Source organism: Crinia signifera, chromosome 3 (genome assembly GCF_055691185.1).
Source record: "Crinia signifera chromosome 3, ASM5569118v1, whole genome shotgun sequence".
In the NCBI taxonomy this organism is placed as follows: Eukaryota; Metazoa; Chordata; class Amphibia; order Anura; family Myobatrachidae; genus Crinia; species Crinia signifera.
Window position 1 is genome coordinate 142,388,238 of NC_139219.1, and position 16,604 is coordinate 142,404,841.

The following is a 16,604-nucleotide window of genomic DNA, read 5'->3' on the forward strand; positions in this document are numbered from 1 at the left end:
TGCGTGCTGCCTCCGGCGTCACTGGAAGTTTGGGACCCGGAAGTGACGGCAGATGACACGCATAGATGACACGCACGGCTTCCTGGTGCCGTGTGCGTGTGATATAGTTTAGATGGAAAAACGCCCTATCTTAAGGTTCCGGGCAAAATGTGATCTATCACTGCGCTATATATTGCCTAAGGGGAATGGAGAAATATAGCTATAGATGGTGGGAAGGGGCCGGTATTAGAAGCCAGTCTGTGCTTTGAATAGAGATCTAATCTCTTCATGTGGCAACTATTATTTTAGAGGGGTGATAATAAATCATCCAAATATCACTGGCTAATTAATCTCTACTGAAGTGAAAAACCCGGGTCAGCTGCGGGTCAGACCCGGATCCTCGGCGGTGTAAAAGGGGGGTATCCGTGTCCATTTACACGGGTCCTCTACCCAGGTCCTGACCTGGGTAGAACCCGGATGGGACCCGTGTAAATGGTAAAAAGTAAAAAATAAAAGCAGTGAGTCGCGCTGGTTCAAGAGCCGAATAAGCCGGTTTCCCTTTGCCAACAAAATGCACCAAGGGGAAACTGGCGTATGAGAGGCCTGCGTTGAATACTGTCCGGGTGAGTGGGGACAGCGAGCAGGAAGCTATGGTCGCTGACACCACTCACCCAGACCGTTGAATACCTGAAATGACAAATAAAATGGAAATATACAACCGTGTTCACATGGCCTGGTCCTCATCTTCGTCTTCTTCGTCTTCTTCCTCCGCTGCTGTTGCTGGAGTGCTTGAGGCTGTTGCTGAAGATGGCCGTCTTGCAGGTGCAGTCATCTGATGGCTGGGTCTTTGTGGAGGTGGATGGCGGTGGAGTCCTGAGTAACCTTGGTAGGACTGAGACATTCCATGCCATGTGGGCGGTTGCACAGGCTGATGTTGATGTGCTGTTGAAGGGTCCGATCTTCTTAGTGGGCCAGCTCTTTCCTGTTCGTTTCTGGTCCGCAAGCATTCGGCAATAAGCATGCAGCTTGCCGCAATTTGTGTTTGGCAAGCGGAGATGTTTTGCATTGTCTCCCGTTGACACGCCGTATTCTCAACCAATTTGTACATGCCTGTTGCCAAGACGGTAATGCTTTCTTGAAGACCCTTGATATCTTCTTGACGCCTGCGTTCAGATTCCAACCAGTCTTCGTGGCATCTTCTCTCAATTTCTGCCCAGTCCTCCTGTCGGCGTTTTTCGATGTCGGACATTGATGTTGCCAGTGTACAAAGGTGTCTCTTCATGACCATCATCCGTTGTTCCATCATCACCCGGTACTGGTTTTGGCTGTCTTCAATCTCTGCAGCCAATTGCCTAACTCTCTGTACCCGTGATGGTGTCTGACGTTCCTGGATGTCTCCAATCAGTTGCAATCCGGCTGGAACAAGAAAAAAAGAAATTAATGAATTTGATTTTTAATTTTTGAACATTCTAATAAGTGTACACACTAAAATCAAACTTACGGTCCAATGGTGGGGTATTAATGAGATCCACCTCCTCTTCCTCTGTTTCTTCCACGATGTAAAGGTTGGAATGATGGTACGCTGTCTGTGGGACGGATGATCCTGTTGCTCCTTACGGTGGCTGGGAAGTGTGACAGCTGCTGTCTTCGAATCCAGCAAAGGTTTCATCAGTCACATTGGAGCTTTCAAAGTGACTGGCGGGTAGAAGGTTCAGGGTGAACGTCTCCTCCTGTGTTGTGTCAACCGTGGATGGCCTTTCCAGGTTGACTGCTGCCGATGTTGTTGCAGTGACTTCTGCATGAAAAAAAGTATGAGATAAATTGTTGTAAAGAATTTTTAATGTAAAGCAAAAACTTACATTTCGAATATATTTACCCTCCTGAGGTCTTGGCGAAGAGGTTCTTGTTGTTGTTGTTTCCTCTCGTCGTCTTCTTTGTTGGGGAGGAATAGCATCTGCCTGTTTGTTGCGTAGTTGCGCTCGGCGAACGTTTGACTCAACCGATCCGGCAACTCCTCCGACCATGATGGAAGGCATGTGGGACTGGACTACTTGTTCCCAAGGGAGCCACTTCACATTCAATGGCGCACCGCCTCCAGTCTCAAAAGCATGCTGACGAATCTTTCCCATCTTCTTTTTGGTTTGCTGCCGGCAGTTGTTGAACCTTTTGTGGCATTTTTCCGCATCCTTCAGATTGCCACTAACAGCTGTAACCTATGGTGAAATTGAAATACATTATTATCAAGGAATAATGGGGTAAAAAAGCCTCATTACAGACTATTCAACAGTACCTTCCCAGCAATGTATGTCCATATTTTCTTTCGCTCTTTGAAGCTGGTCTCTTGTCGTCGTTCTCCGAAGAGCTTGTCGTAGTACTTGTAGGCGTACTCGACCAGGACATTGTTCTCGTTGGTGGTGAAGGCCGTATTTTCTTCCTCCGCTCCATCCTCAGTCGTAGCCTTCTTCTTCCGTCCTCTTTTCTTCTTTGGTGCAGACGGTTGTGCACCAGATCCACTGGCCTGTTCTTCATCCTGGGTTCCTGTGGCCTGGTTGATTGGAATAACCGAAAGTTAAAAGTGTGCACAAGATTTGATGTCAAGCAGAGAAAAGATTTCATACTTTTAGACTTACCTGAGGTCTTCTTCGTTGTTGACTTTGTAGATCCTGGGTCTCGGAATGATCCGTAACCGGCCGGTTCGGATTCCTCACCAATGTCTGGCGGGTCTCGGTTTCTTCCACCATCGATTCCATCGCTTCCGGGCTTGAGTCACCTGTATGGGAAAAAAGAGGGGAAGGGGTGCCACGGTCTCTTCTCTGCTTCGACATTCCTGTTGTGTGTGTGTGTGTGTATATATATATATATATATATATATATATATGAAAAGGAGAAAAAAAAAACATGAAAAACCAGGCAATAACCATTTGAAACCCCCAAAAGCAACACCACCCACAGGAGAGGGGGGCACCCACCCCCACAAGCCATGCTGCACCCTTTGCTGCAAAAATGCACTTTGCAAAAAAAAAGGCCCCATTTAAAAAAAAAAAAAGCCTCCCTAGCCAAGGGGGACCCAGGACCACGCCCGAAGCATGGTGGGCACCCCCCTAGACCCCAGGAAAGCATGCAGCATGACTTGAGGGGTGCAGAAAAAATCATGAAAAACCAGGCAATAACCATTTGAAACCCCCAAAAGCAACACCACCCACAGGAGAGGGGGCACCCACCCCCACAAGCCATGCTGCACCCTTTGCTGCAAAAATGCACTTTGCAAAAAAAAAAAAAGGCACCATTTTAAAAAAACGACCCTAGGCAAGGGGGAGCAAGGACCACGCACGAGGCAAGAGGTGAGCACCCCCTAAGACCCCACCAGAGACTAGCATGAAATTAACAGCCTAAAGAAACATGAAAAAAAAAGAAATAAATATAAAATAATCGATCGATCCACTACTCCTAACCCCCCTAGAAAGCCCCATAGCAGGTGACATACATGACACAGATTTCTCACCTAAAAAAAAAAATAAAGAATACCAAAATCCACTCTCCTGGTCCTCTGTCCTCTCTCCGGGGTCCAAGGCTCCTGAATTCAGTGTACAAGGGTCCACCAGCAAAAAAAGCCAAGAAATCTGCAGTCTGCTCTCCACCACTGCAGTTCTCCAACGGCGAGTATACGCGCCGGGAAAAAACGCTTATAACTGCGTAGGAGAGCGGGAAACCATATCTCCCGCCCTCCTCCCAGTCACCTCATCCGCCGATTTGCTGATACTCGCCGCGAGGGGCGGCGAGTATCAACCACGTTGAATAGTGGATAAAATCCACTGACGGAGAGTCTGCAAACATGGCGAATATGCAGAAATCCGCGGCGAGTGCATGGCGAGAGAAAAATTCTCTCTCCATGCACGGAGAATTTTCCTCATTGAATACTGGCCAAAGAGTCTGAAAAATCTGTTGAATTGACTGTTAATTTAGACTCCTCCCATTATGTTGTGCCTGCACAATGCTGCCATGTATGTGCTGTCTGCTGACTACACATGTGATGTGATGAACCTCTGCAGTAAATTGCTGGGGTCCCGTAATTTATTTTACTGTCTGATGGGGTCCCAGAGCAAAATTGTTTGAGGACCCCTGTTTGTGGACCCCTGGTCTAGCCAATCGGCTTGTAACTGCCATTTTTCAAACACAAACTATAACATGACCATAAGGAGATGATTGGCTGGATGTTTATCGCCCTCCCTCCGTTCATCTCTTTCAATGTGAAAAGCAGTGTAAATTGGTACTTGGCAAAATGAGTCATGTCACTGTTATCGCTGTCTCTGAACTTTATTGCTTTTATTAATCAAGTGATCAAGTAATCAATCTCTGTGTCAGGGGAAATAAGCAAACCTCAGTTTTTACTTATAGTAAGTATGGGGTCGGATTTAAATGATTAATCGTGCCCGATCACCCATCTAAAGTGACAGGAGTTCACAGGCGAAATTTGAATTGCCTGCTTTTATCGCACCCATTAAGGTTGGGTTTAGGAACGCATATCGGCTATACCCGACCAAATTAAAAGGTGCAATGCGAAACCCCAAATGCACATCTCAGCTCGCCACCCCCTGGGGGGTGTGAGCTGAAATGACTTGAGTCTGCTGCCATATGTGCCCGGACATAGCTACATTTGCTTAGTTCCGTTGGGCACCCTCTAGTGACTGCAGGTGTTGTAATGGGTTTTATTCCAAACATGGGCATATGTGTTGTATGTTTCTATATATTTTTGGTTTCCTTTTGTGATATTCTCCCACAGCTATTCTCTCCCCCCCCCCCCCTCCCCCCCCAATAAAAAAAAGAATAGCAACTTTTTCTTCATTTTGCATCTCCTATCATGTATGTAAGACATTTAGGATGCTGGCTGCACTGATGCAAGGACTGATGAAATGTATAAGATATCCTATGTACAGCATAATATGGATGTGGCTATAAAAGTTAATAACCTGCTTCCTCTAAAGGGGCATACACGGTGCGATATGACTACCAATAGGGACTATATAGTGTACAGTCTATTTATTTTATAGTCAAATCACCCATAGCTAAAATCTCGCCATGTGTATAGTCAATTTTGTTGGTTCTGGGCTCTACGGAGTTTACGTAAAATTGTATGGCCAAAATCACACCTTAAGGTATAATATTGTATGTTTTATACTGTCTAGATCAGTGGTGTCAAACTCATGGCCCTCCAGATGTTGTGGGACTACACATCCCAGCATGCCCTGCCACAGATTTTATGTAATGGATTGCTAAAACTGTGGAAGGGCATGCTGGGATGTGTAGTTCCAAAACAGCTAGGGTGCCATGAGTTTGACACCACTGATCTAGATCAGTTCTTCTCAAACGTTGCCTTGTGTAGGTCCAAAAAAAAGGTGCCACACGGTGTCTGATGAGACGTATAAAGGGTATGTGGATTGTGATGGGCATTTAAACCGTATATGGGAGGATCTGATGGGCATATTAAGGGCATGGATGTGATTTGTTTATACTGGGCCATTCTTAGCCAAATCATCACACACAAAAATGTAATTTTACAAGATTTTCTGAGATGGTCAGGTTGGAAGCTGTAATAATTTGGCGTTAAAGGCATGTGGACAAGGCATTTTAAGGGGCATTTTAAGGGGCATGTGGAGCTGAATGTCCAGAACATCAGATTTCAGTATGGTTTAGTTACGATAATTATCTTTAAAGATTTTGGGTCATGTGGATGTCTGTCTTTTCACGACAATAAAAAAGTTTGAGAACCACTGTTCTACTAGGTTTGTTTGGCAGGTTTGTGGTACACAAAACATGTAGTACTGTATATATAATAAAAAAAAATTTGGGTGCCCAACTTAAAGAAAAAAATAAAAATATATTTAGACCATAATACCATAATTACATATTTGTAATATTTAGGGAAAAAAACTTTGACCATCCATTTTCATGTCTGTTTACATGTTAAATTATGTAACTTTTTATTTTCATTTTTTGTTGGCTTTTCTTTCAAATTTACAATCTTCAAGTGCTGCTATAACAAGATTTATATGCTTATTGCAAAGTATTGTGTTGTACATACTGTAGTACCATTTTGTAAATGGTTTGAAAAATAAAATACTTTAACTTTTATGGTTTTGTTTTCTTTTTTTTTATGGTCTGTTAACCCTTCTGTTGTCCCCCAAATAAGTTTCATTCTCAGGGGACTATCCGTTTCAGTAGGCTGAAATCTGCTGTCCATAGACAATACATAAACCAGGAAATTACATTAGATGTGGGGAATATCATTGTTCAAATTATGCAACAAGACCAACAGTATAGCATGCCACCCTACTGTATTTTGGTATTTTTCCAAAATATGTGGGCTGCCAGATAGAAACAAATCTACTACTTCAGACAAAATCAAGTTATTTGCTAGTTTCAAAGTGCACCCTTAAGTGTGTTTGTGTGTATTTGTGTGTGTTTCTCATCGTTTATGTAAAAAAAAGCTGTGTTTTTATTCTATTCCTCCTCCTCATAGAAACACATTTAATTGCTTAAAGGTTTATAAACTTTTTTTCCTTTTGTAAAAGGTAGCTACATGAATTGGATATTTCTCTATCATCCATAAGGGATACTGGGGTTTCGCTTAGTACGATAGGGCAGGGCCGTCTTAACATGTGGTTTTGAAGGGCAGTTGCCCTAGGGTCCCAAACTGCTAAGGGCCAAAAGCCTGCCACTGCTGTCGGCAAGGCCCAGGCCCCCCTGATCGCTGCCTGTATACTCCCTCTGTATCCCTGCATACCTCCTCATGTAAAGTAGGGTCCCAGACCCAGTCAACCCACCATGGCACAACATACCCAACATAATTCCCCATAGACTGGAAGTCCCCACGATGCGAGCCCAGCACAACAATCTCTTTAAAAAAGTCAGTCCACACAGTCTCAAGCGCTCTCCCCCTGCAGCTGCTGAATCCCAGGTGAAAATATTCAATCAATGATTATTTCAATGGACAATCTCTATGCAGAAACAGGGATTATCTGCAGCGCTGGGTTAATGTGCAATTCGTTATATGGGGTTCGCAGGTTTTCAAAACAGATTATTCCAGAATTTTTTTTCTTCTTTTACTTAAAAAAAAACTTTTATTTATGAAGCCAATATATATATGCAAAAAACTTTTCCCAAAAATATGAATAAAAAATTGCAAAATATAAAACACAGTATACAGTCTCGTTCCTTGCAGAAAAAAGTTTTAAAATAGGCTCACCGGACCTCTCGGGGACAGAATCTCCTACCACTTAGATGTTTCTCAGTGGGATTTCTTTAGCAGGATGAAATGCTGCTCCTTCACTGGTACTCTTCCCTTCAGGCACCACCAGCACTTTTTGCTTATGTTGCCTTGGTCAAGGTAGGGAAGGGGTTTAGATTAGGAACTAGTGGGGGGGATTTTGGTTAGGCTGCAAGGGGGAGGGAGAGAAACGTTTTGGTTAGGCTGCAAGATGGGGGCATTCTGTTTAGGATACAGGGGTTAAGGATAGACCCTAATGGGGAGGATTAGGGTCATGCTGCGGCAGGGAGAAGGGTTAGACTGCTAGAAGAAATTTTCTATTATCAGTTTCTAATATAGCTCAGCAAATTATGTTGTGCTTTACAATTAGACACACAAATAAAACAAAACTGGGAAATAACAAACCGTAATAGAAGTAAGAAGGCCCTGCTCACAAGCTTACAATCTATATGTGGGTGTTTTTATACTGTCGATATATGTATATTTATGTATGTATGTGTGTGTGTGTGTGTGTGTGTGTGTATATATGTATAATATATATATATATATATATATATGTATAATATATATATATATATATATATATATATATACACAAAAAAAAGGTAATTTGAGCTTGCCGAACTGTATTGAGACGCAGGATGTTTGTTTACATCCTGCGGCTCCTCCCGAATGCTGCTATTGGCTGCCTAGCGCCTTCTCCTGCTGGCTGGTTGGGCCTGGTGCTGGTTCTTAAAATACGGGGGACCCCTAGTAATTTTTTCCCCCATATTTTGGGAACCAGGACCGGCCCTTGGGCCTAGTGCTGGTTGTAAAAAATAAGGTAACCCCTATGAAAAATTTTCCCTGGTTTTGTTTACAACCAGGGCCGGCTCTGTGAACCTGGGGCTCACACTATGGAGCTCCAGGGGATTTTCCTTAATTTATTTTAAACTTTTTGTTTCTCCCTCACCCTCCATGGCAGCCTCACTCTGGGTTTATATCCCATCCCCCAGCTCTAGACAGGTAGATTTTCTTGTAACTCTGCCCACCTTGGTTATATCTAGCCCCCATACTTGCCTTCCTCAGTCTTTTTCCTGTCTCCAGTGTAGAGTAGGCTTGTTATTATATATAGAAACTTACATCTTTTTTTGCCCAGAAAATGCGCCTCCATGTAGCCGACGCTGGAAGGGGTGGCTTCCAGGGGGAGAAGAGGAGATCACCTGGTTGCTGTCATCCAAGCTGCAGAATGGATCGGGCAGCATCCTGCATTGTGCCCTCGCCAGCTGCGCTCTTCGGAACTCGCAGGCAGCAATGGGGTGGTGGGATGTCCCCAGCTGCTGCACTTGTCAGGCAGCATCCTGGCCCTCTCCCGTAACTTGTCAACGGTGGGGCGGCGTGCTGTCCCTGGCTCCCACCCGCTGCTCTCCTCTATGCACACTTGCAATGCAGAAGTCACAGGGTGGGGGGCAGCAGTGGAAGTGCGGTGGGTATGGGCAGAAGTGATGTGACACAGAGGTTCTGAGCTTGTGCCGGCCCCCTGGTGGGGTCAAAGGCCTTTTAAAATGGTGCTATATAGCGCTATCTTTCAGAAGTGTACACTGTTGGCAACAGAAGTATCTGCTGAAAATGGATCCAGATGGAAATCCGTTCCCCCCCCCCCCCCCCAAGCCATTAAGTGCAAAATATGGATAAGAAGTTTAGTAACTTTAAGAGAATAGTTCGTATGTTTCCTATTAAGGATAGACTGAGTGCTGGTGCACTATACAGAGAGTTGATGCGGCCGTATCAGAGGTAGTTTCCAAAACTCCTATCCTGTTAGAACAGTGGTTCCATACCCTGGTCCTCAAGTACCCCCAACAGTGCACGTTTTGCAGGTCTCCACACAGAATCAGTGAAATAATGAGCTCCACCTGTGGATCTTTTAAAATGTGCATGAATAATCTGTGCACCTGCTGGGAGACCTTGAAAACGTGTCCTGTTGGGGGTACTTGAGGACCAGGGTTGGGAACCACTGTATTAAAAGATGGGGCTAGTCTTAAAGATGGAATGGACAGGAGAATTAAAAGTTTGTTAAAAAAAAATGGCAGTGCTTCGGCTGCGTCGTTTATAGTGTTCACTTTTGGATTTTTTTTAGGGCAGAGTGTTGCCCACTGAACGGGAACCAAACCAAACCCCCCCCCCCCCTGCTGTTAAGAGACCTCTGCGTCGTGTTAGCACCTCATAAACCTATAGCTACGTTGCATAACTGCCTACCATGCATAAAGTGTCCATGTAATAATCAGTCCCGAGGTCTATGGGTTTGGCCATGTGCTCCTGCTGCTGCTGTGCTGACCCCTCCGGCTCCATCTCTCCCAGTGCAATCTCCCCTGACTGATGGATACTGCAGCTACCCACCAATCAGGGCCTAGTTATGCCCATGACTAATTATTACTGTATATAACAACTGTGTGTCATATTACCTCTATATATTACTGTATATATCATGTGCGCAATATTACCCCTATATCCCCCCCACCGTGCTGACTCGCCGCTGAATGCGTGTAAGCTCCCTCAGCTGCACCTGGTAATAGGACACACAGACATTCTACACAGTGGTACAGTATATAGGGGTAATATGTCACACAGTTGTTATGCAGTGATATATAGGGGTCATATGATGCACAGATTTTGTATACAGTGATCTATATACTAGGAATACAATGTATCTCATCCCGGGCTGCGCCATCCCGGATCCCCGCAGCCTGGGTCAGCATATCTCTCTACCACCTCAGCTGCTGCCACCCCGGCTATTACTAGGGAGTCTGGACGTGGCCCTAAGTGGGAACGGAGGGGGGGAGGGAGGAGGGGGGGGAACAGCGACACCTGGTGGTCACTGACATACTGCAACAGGCGCCACTCTCCGCAGAGCTGACACTCCTTCAGCAGTGAGTCAGCTGAGCAGGGGGGAGAGCATCAGCTGGAAGAGCTGACATTGACAGCTGTGGGGACAGTAGAAGGGCAGGGTCCATTTAGTAACTTAAAAAATGGGCAGGGCGCTGCACCCTGCAAAAGAAGCCTAGCGGAAACAGTAGTTTAAAGCAGGAGTGGCTATGGCATCCACATCTAGAGCATTAAGGCTGTGGGGATCTTTTATAGCGACTGACTTAGATGAGAAGATTTTAAGGCAATTTCTGCCAAAAAAAAAAGCGATAGAATTTATGTGTGCGGCATCGTTGGATGTGGTTGAGTATGCTGCCAAAGCTATGGCTGAAGGGTATCAGCCAGACGAGCAGTATGGTTACGCAGTTGGTAGGCAGATATCAATTTAAAAAATAGTCTGCTTTAATTACCTTACGAGGGCTCTCTGCTCTTTGGCAACAAGCTTGAGTCCCTAATTCAGAGGATGTCGTGTGGCAAGTCAGCCAGGCTATCCCAAGACAGAAAAACAGCAAAGCAGTTATTCATATGTGGATATCTGGGATGATAAGGCAGTCCTTTCGCCAGCCTGTCAGAATAAGATATCATAGATTCTGAATGGACTTTAGTAGTTCTGTCGGGAGATTACTGACTAGAATTCAACAGTAGAGAGAAGGTTTATAAAGTCAAGAGATCTGGCAACAAGAAAGGAAATCAAGGCTCTGCAGCAGATCATTTCGAATCTGTTAGGGTCAAACGCTGTTGAACCTTTTAGGAAAGGAGAAAGTAAATTATACTTATGATAATTTCATTTCTTCAGAACCACTCCATGGCAGCCTCACTCTGGTTTTACATCCCATACTCCAATTATAGACAGACTCCTAACTCGTTTCACTGCTTAACTGCAGCTTTTTATTAAAAATAAAGCTGCAGTTAAGCAGTGAAATACGTTAGGAGTTTTTCCCCATTTGATCTACCCATTACGCTTGTGCTCACTCTGCTACCACGCTTGTGCAAACATTCAACCATCTTCAACTGTAACCAGACCTGAACTAAAGACTGCCAGCACCAAAGAAGTATACCCACCTTCTGTCCATCAGTTCAATGTTGCCAGCACCTCTGGATTGTCCATTTTTACCAGCACCTCATCCATTGACCACCATTGAATATAGGGGCATGCCACCCCATTGTGGACTATGCAAGGTCATTGAGGCACCTGGATTGCACAACACCAGGTGGACATCTGGGCAACTAGGAATGGATTCCATTGCACCATCTTCAAAATTAAAGCACACCCGCGTAGGAACCAATTGCAGATATCACAGTTACTAACCTATACGTATAAAACCAATGGGTGAATATACCATACTAATATGCATATTACTGCTGTCTTACAATTGATTAGTCCTCTATGAGATTTTATTCATAAGATAATTTGTTATATATTATCTTTATTTATTATTAATTCATTGTTTAATTATTAATTTATTTTAATTTTAAATACCAGTGTTTTAGTGCTGTCACATATTGTTCTTAACATCCACCTTGGCAATGCACAGTAACTCCAACAGAAAAACATTATACTTTGCAGGGGGTGCCAAACTCCCTACCACTGGCTCTGCCTAATGTAGGGAGTGGAGGGGGATAATTAGGTATCAGAGGAAAATGAGTTCCACCACGTCTTCAGGACCACTCTTATGCCCTGCCGGGACCCTCTGGGATACCACCCATACAATACCTTTCCTTCAGAGGTTATTTGCTGTGGCACCACTACTAATAGCAGTGATAATTACCTTCCAAATTATTTGGGACTTTGTTCCTCCAGCAGTGGATATATATGGTAATGTGCACTTACCTTTAAATATTATGCCATGTTCACACTGCGTGTGTGAACTACATGGCATTTACCTGGCATTTAAATACCGGGAGGGGCAGCGACGGACCCTAGTTCTCACTGCTAGGCAAATTACTGGGTCTAGCATGTGGACCCGGTAATTTGCCTTTTTTTGCAGAGTGAACGGTCTGCATACCAGGATCTCAAACACGGATAAAAATAAGGGTTTTATCCGTGTATGAGATCCGGGTATGCAGACCGTTCACACTGCAAAAAAAAAGGCAAATTATCGGGTCGACATGCTAGACCCAGTAATTTGCCTTGTAGTGAGAACGGGGTATCACAAGTTCCAAGATCAATCTGCTCTCCATAACCAGTTGGCCAGCATAAGTCCCCAAAATGGCATTTTTATACAGCTTGTAATCTTTGAATCATTTTTTTATTTTTACAATTGTGTCAAATATATTGTAAATCATTTGCTTGGTATTCATTGAAAAAGCACTGCTTTTATTGTTTTTATCATTTTTATTCTTGTGGGTACTGACTATCCCCTTCTATAGCAGCAGCTATATTGGAGGAAGAGCCCATTGTTAGGTGCCCAAGATCACCTTTGCTTGATTCTCTTTTCTATTACATTTGTCCCCTAGTGTCAGAAAAGCCTTGGTGGTGGAGGACAAAGGGCCCTATTCTAGTTCACTCTTTCTGACAAAATCCTTCTTAGATGGACAAAACCATGTGCACTGCAGGTGGGGCAGATGTAACTTGTGTAGAGAAAATTAGATTTGGGTGGGGTTTTACTTCAAAGTGAGATCTATATTGCAGTGTAAAAATAAAGCAGCCAGTATTTACCCTGCACATAAACAAAATAACTTACCCAAATCTAATTCTCTCTGCACATTTTACATCTGCCCCCCTGCAGTGCACATGGTTTTGTCCATCTAAGAAGGATTTTGTCAGAAAGAGTGAACTAGAATAAGGGCCAAAGTACTGGCTGGACTCTGCTAATATCCTATTACATTTGGGACACTCTTCCTCCTCTGGACTCATTCCAGATGAGATCTATTAAGGAGGACTTGTTTTCAGCGGATTTTTCACACCAGTGCCATTTGTTATTATTGGATTTGAACTTTTATTTGTGGATGCCTTTTGTACAATACATGTACCATTGTGGTGTCTCCATTGTGGTGTTTATACAAAGGATCCAGAACAAAAGATACCTTTATATAAATTTAGGGACCCCTACACAGGTGAGTGTTGGTCCTATTGTTTGTGTCTGGTGAAGAATAGGAGTGACATACATACCCACTGCATTGTTTAATACAAAGAAACCTTTATGTGAAGTCACCCACATATATAGTAGGAGGTGAGTGTCTATGGGTGTTTATCCCAGTAGAACAACATAATGTTACCCTGCACTAATTGGGTTCTTCTTTTTCTGTGAGCACCGTTTGTGGAAAGGAGAGGACCACTAAGACCAGATTAAAACACAGATCTAATTCTGATGGTACAGCTCTGAGGGGGAATATTTCTTGTATTGTATTGTATTGTATTGTGTAAAAAGGTTGGTACCCCTAGGTAATGTTCAGCTGCAGTCCTGGGCGCAGGCGGTTATTATTTTTTTCTGTTTTGCATTTATTATAATAATGATACATATTGATTATTTAAAAGCAACAAAACAAAATACCATTCTTTTGAAAGATTCTTTGGCTTCTGTGCACACCAAGGACATAATTCAGAGTTGACCGCTAACTGAAATAAATTGCTAAATATAACAACTGCACATGTGCACCGTACATCTGGGGAATTAGCGTCAGGAAATGTGTATGGATTGTAAACCTAATCCTCTTGCAGTTGGACTGATAGGAGTGGTAACCTGTCCTTTTATAGGAGTTCTGGAAAAATGCAGGTCTGTCCCTGGGTGTTTTTGAGGAGGGTCTGTGACATCAACAATAGCCACTGTCAGCCTGTCTCAGTCACAGATTAGTGGAATCCTCAGACTTACTCACTTTTTTTGAACAGCCAGTACAATCATGTATAGCGTATAGATTTGTGAGTGGATACCGGTTATTATTGATCTATAAGCAATTCTCTTGCATTTTTGTTCTACTTAACATAATTTCAGCATGAAGTATTGAAATGTTCTCAAACACTGGTGATGAAATTGTAGCAAACAGCCCCTCTCAACGCACCAGGTCCCAGGTGCTTTATAGACACAAAACTAATATTTTATTCACTTACAGTACATAAGCCTAGAAGCAGCAAAACTACCGGTACTTTGCTAGATTAAACTGATCAATATCATGTGTGACATTTGTACATCTGTGTTCAATTAAAGCTTCATACACATTGGGCATTTTTGACCAGCGTGTATGAGGAGCAATGATATGAAGATTGCTGGGTGGAAAATCGCTCAGTGCGTACACACTCAGCGTTTTTCTCCTCCCAGCGATTTTCGCAGGGTGTGAACCACTTTCCGGAGTAGAAGTCTCTGGAAAGTGGTTCACTCGGCTGGTAAAACAGCCCAACTGATGTCAGCGGCTTGTGATGATGCTGGAGCGAGCATCAGCACTCACCGTTCATCGCCAGGCCATGCACACTGGGGGATTTTGAGCTGAAAGTAGCTCAAAACACAAAAAGGGACCTTTTTTCCAGCTCAAAATCACCTAGTGTGTATTGGCCTAAAATCTGAATCAGTATACCAAGTTCTACTATGCAGAAGCCACAGCTTTTTCTTACACCAAGGGCCTGGTTCAGACCTGTTAGTACTGCTGCAATTTTTGCATTTGGACAAAGCCATGCTGCACTGCAGGTGGGGCAGATGTAACATGTGCAGAGAGAGTTAAGCTGGATAAACACCTGAATATTTATCTGTCCAATCCATCTGGTGGGAATTTTTTTTTGTTAATGTATGTGAGCAAATGAGAATCAAACGTTTGCTCCCAAATACTGGAAAACAGACAGTGATCATTCAAATTGGTTAAAGAGGTTTGATTTAACATTTTCATCCAATCATTTTAAGCCATTTTCCAGTTTCTGGGAACAAATGGTTGATTGTCATATGCTCCCATACATTGCCAGATTTTTGTTCCCATCAGATGAATTGGACAGATAAATCTGTAGGTGTGTATCCAGCATTAGATTTGGCGGAGTTATGTTGTTTCTGTGAAGGGTAAATACTGGCTGCTTTATTGTTACATTGCAATTTAGATTTCTGTTTGAACACACCCACATCTAACTCTCTCTGCACATTTTCGCACCTGTAGTGCAACATTGTTTTGTCCATCTGCAAAAATTGCAGCCTTGCTAACAGGTCTGAATCAGGCCCTCAATTCTGTTGTGCTTCACATTATTTGTATGTATTTAAAACTAAGGGTCTCTAGTACACTTTGAATGGCTCTTTGCTGCATCTTTGATTCTAATAATACACAGAATATAAAGAAAGACAGTACAGCTCTAGGAACATCACAGTCATGTTGGGTACATGGTGTATAGATGCTTGGCTAGGTGTACAGTTACACTTCTGTACATAAGTACATAAAGAAACCCCCCCAAAAAATCTACTAATGTCTTGTATCTACAACTTCTAAGGTGTGCAATTTTGGGACACAAATGAAGCATATATTAATAGTTCAGGTCAGTTGTGTTCCCTTTATCCTGAATATTTTGTGCTTAGGTCATACCTTTTTGTTTGAGTTTAGGTAATGTACACATGACAATCTATTAACCTGGTTTTGCCCTTTATAAAACTTATCAAAATTAGAGATGTGCGGGCTCGGATTGGTCGAACATGGGGGATCTGACATCTGAGCGGCGTTCAGAGATTCCCAACTGACTGGGATCCGGACACACGGGCAAAACGTCATAGCCCACTGTCGGATTCTCACGAGATCCGGATGTACTTAAATAGCGCATCCCACGCCCACGCCACCATCTTCTTTCCAATCTTGGGAACAGAGGGGTTAGGGTGTGTTGAGCTGTCTCTCCTCTGCTGGGGCCTAAAATGGTTATTCTGCTGGTGCCACTGCCTAGTGCCACTGTCTGCTGGTGCCTACCTACTGCATTATATAATTAATATTATATATAATTCCAGTCGCTGGTGCCTAGTACATTCTGCTTGTATATATTTCCAGTCTGCTGGTGCCGACCTACTGCAGTATATATAATTACAGTTGCTGGTGCCTACCTACTGCCATATATAAATGTTCAGTCTGCTGGTGCCTACCTACTGCCATATATAAATTTTCAGTCTGCTGGTGCCTACCTACTGCAGTATATATAACTCCAGTCACCAAAGTTAAGTAAAAGAACCCTAAAACATAAATGTAAATCGTTGGAGGAGAAACGTAAACTTGTCAATGTGCCATATACGACACGGAGTGGCAAGGAACGACTAAGGCCATGGCCTATGGTCATGTCTAGTGGTTCAGCTACACATGACGATCAAAGTCGTCTTCCTCCTCCCCCCTCTAGAAAATGTAAGCTGTCATAAACACACAGCAAACAACTCTGCCTTCTAAAGGCATGGTATTACAAATCCCCAAGGAGAGTCCAAGTCATAGGTGAATCTTTCGGGGTGGTCCGGGGGTGCCCATTAGCCCATTTTGTAGCTGAGGGATGGGGCTTTCCAACGAGCCCAGCCCCGTGTCTCTA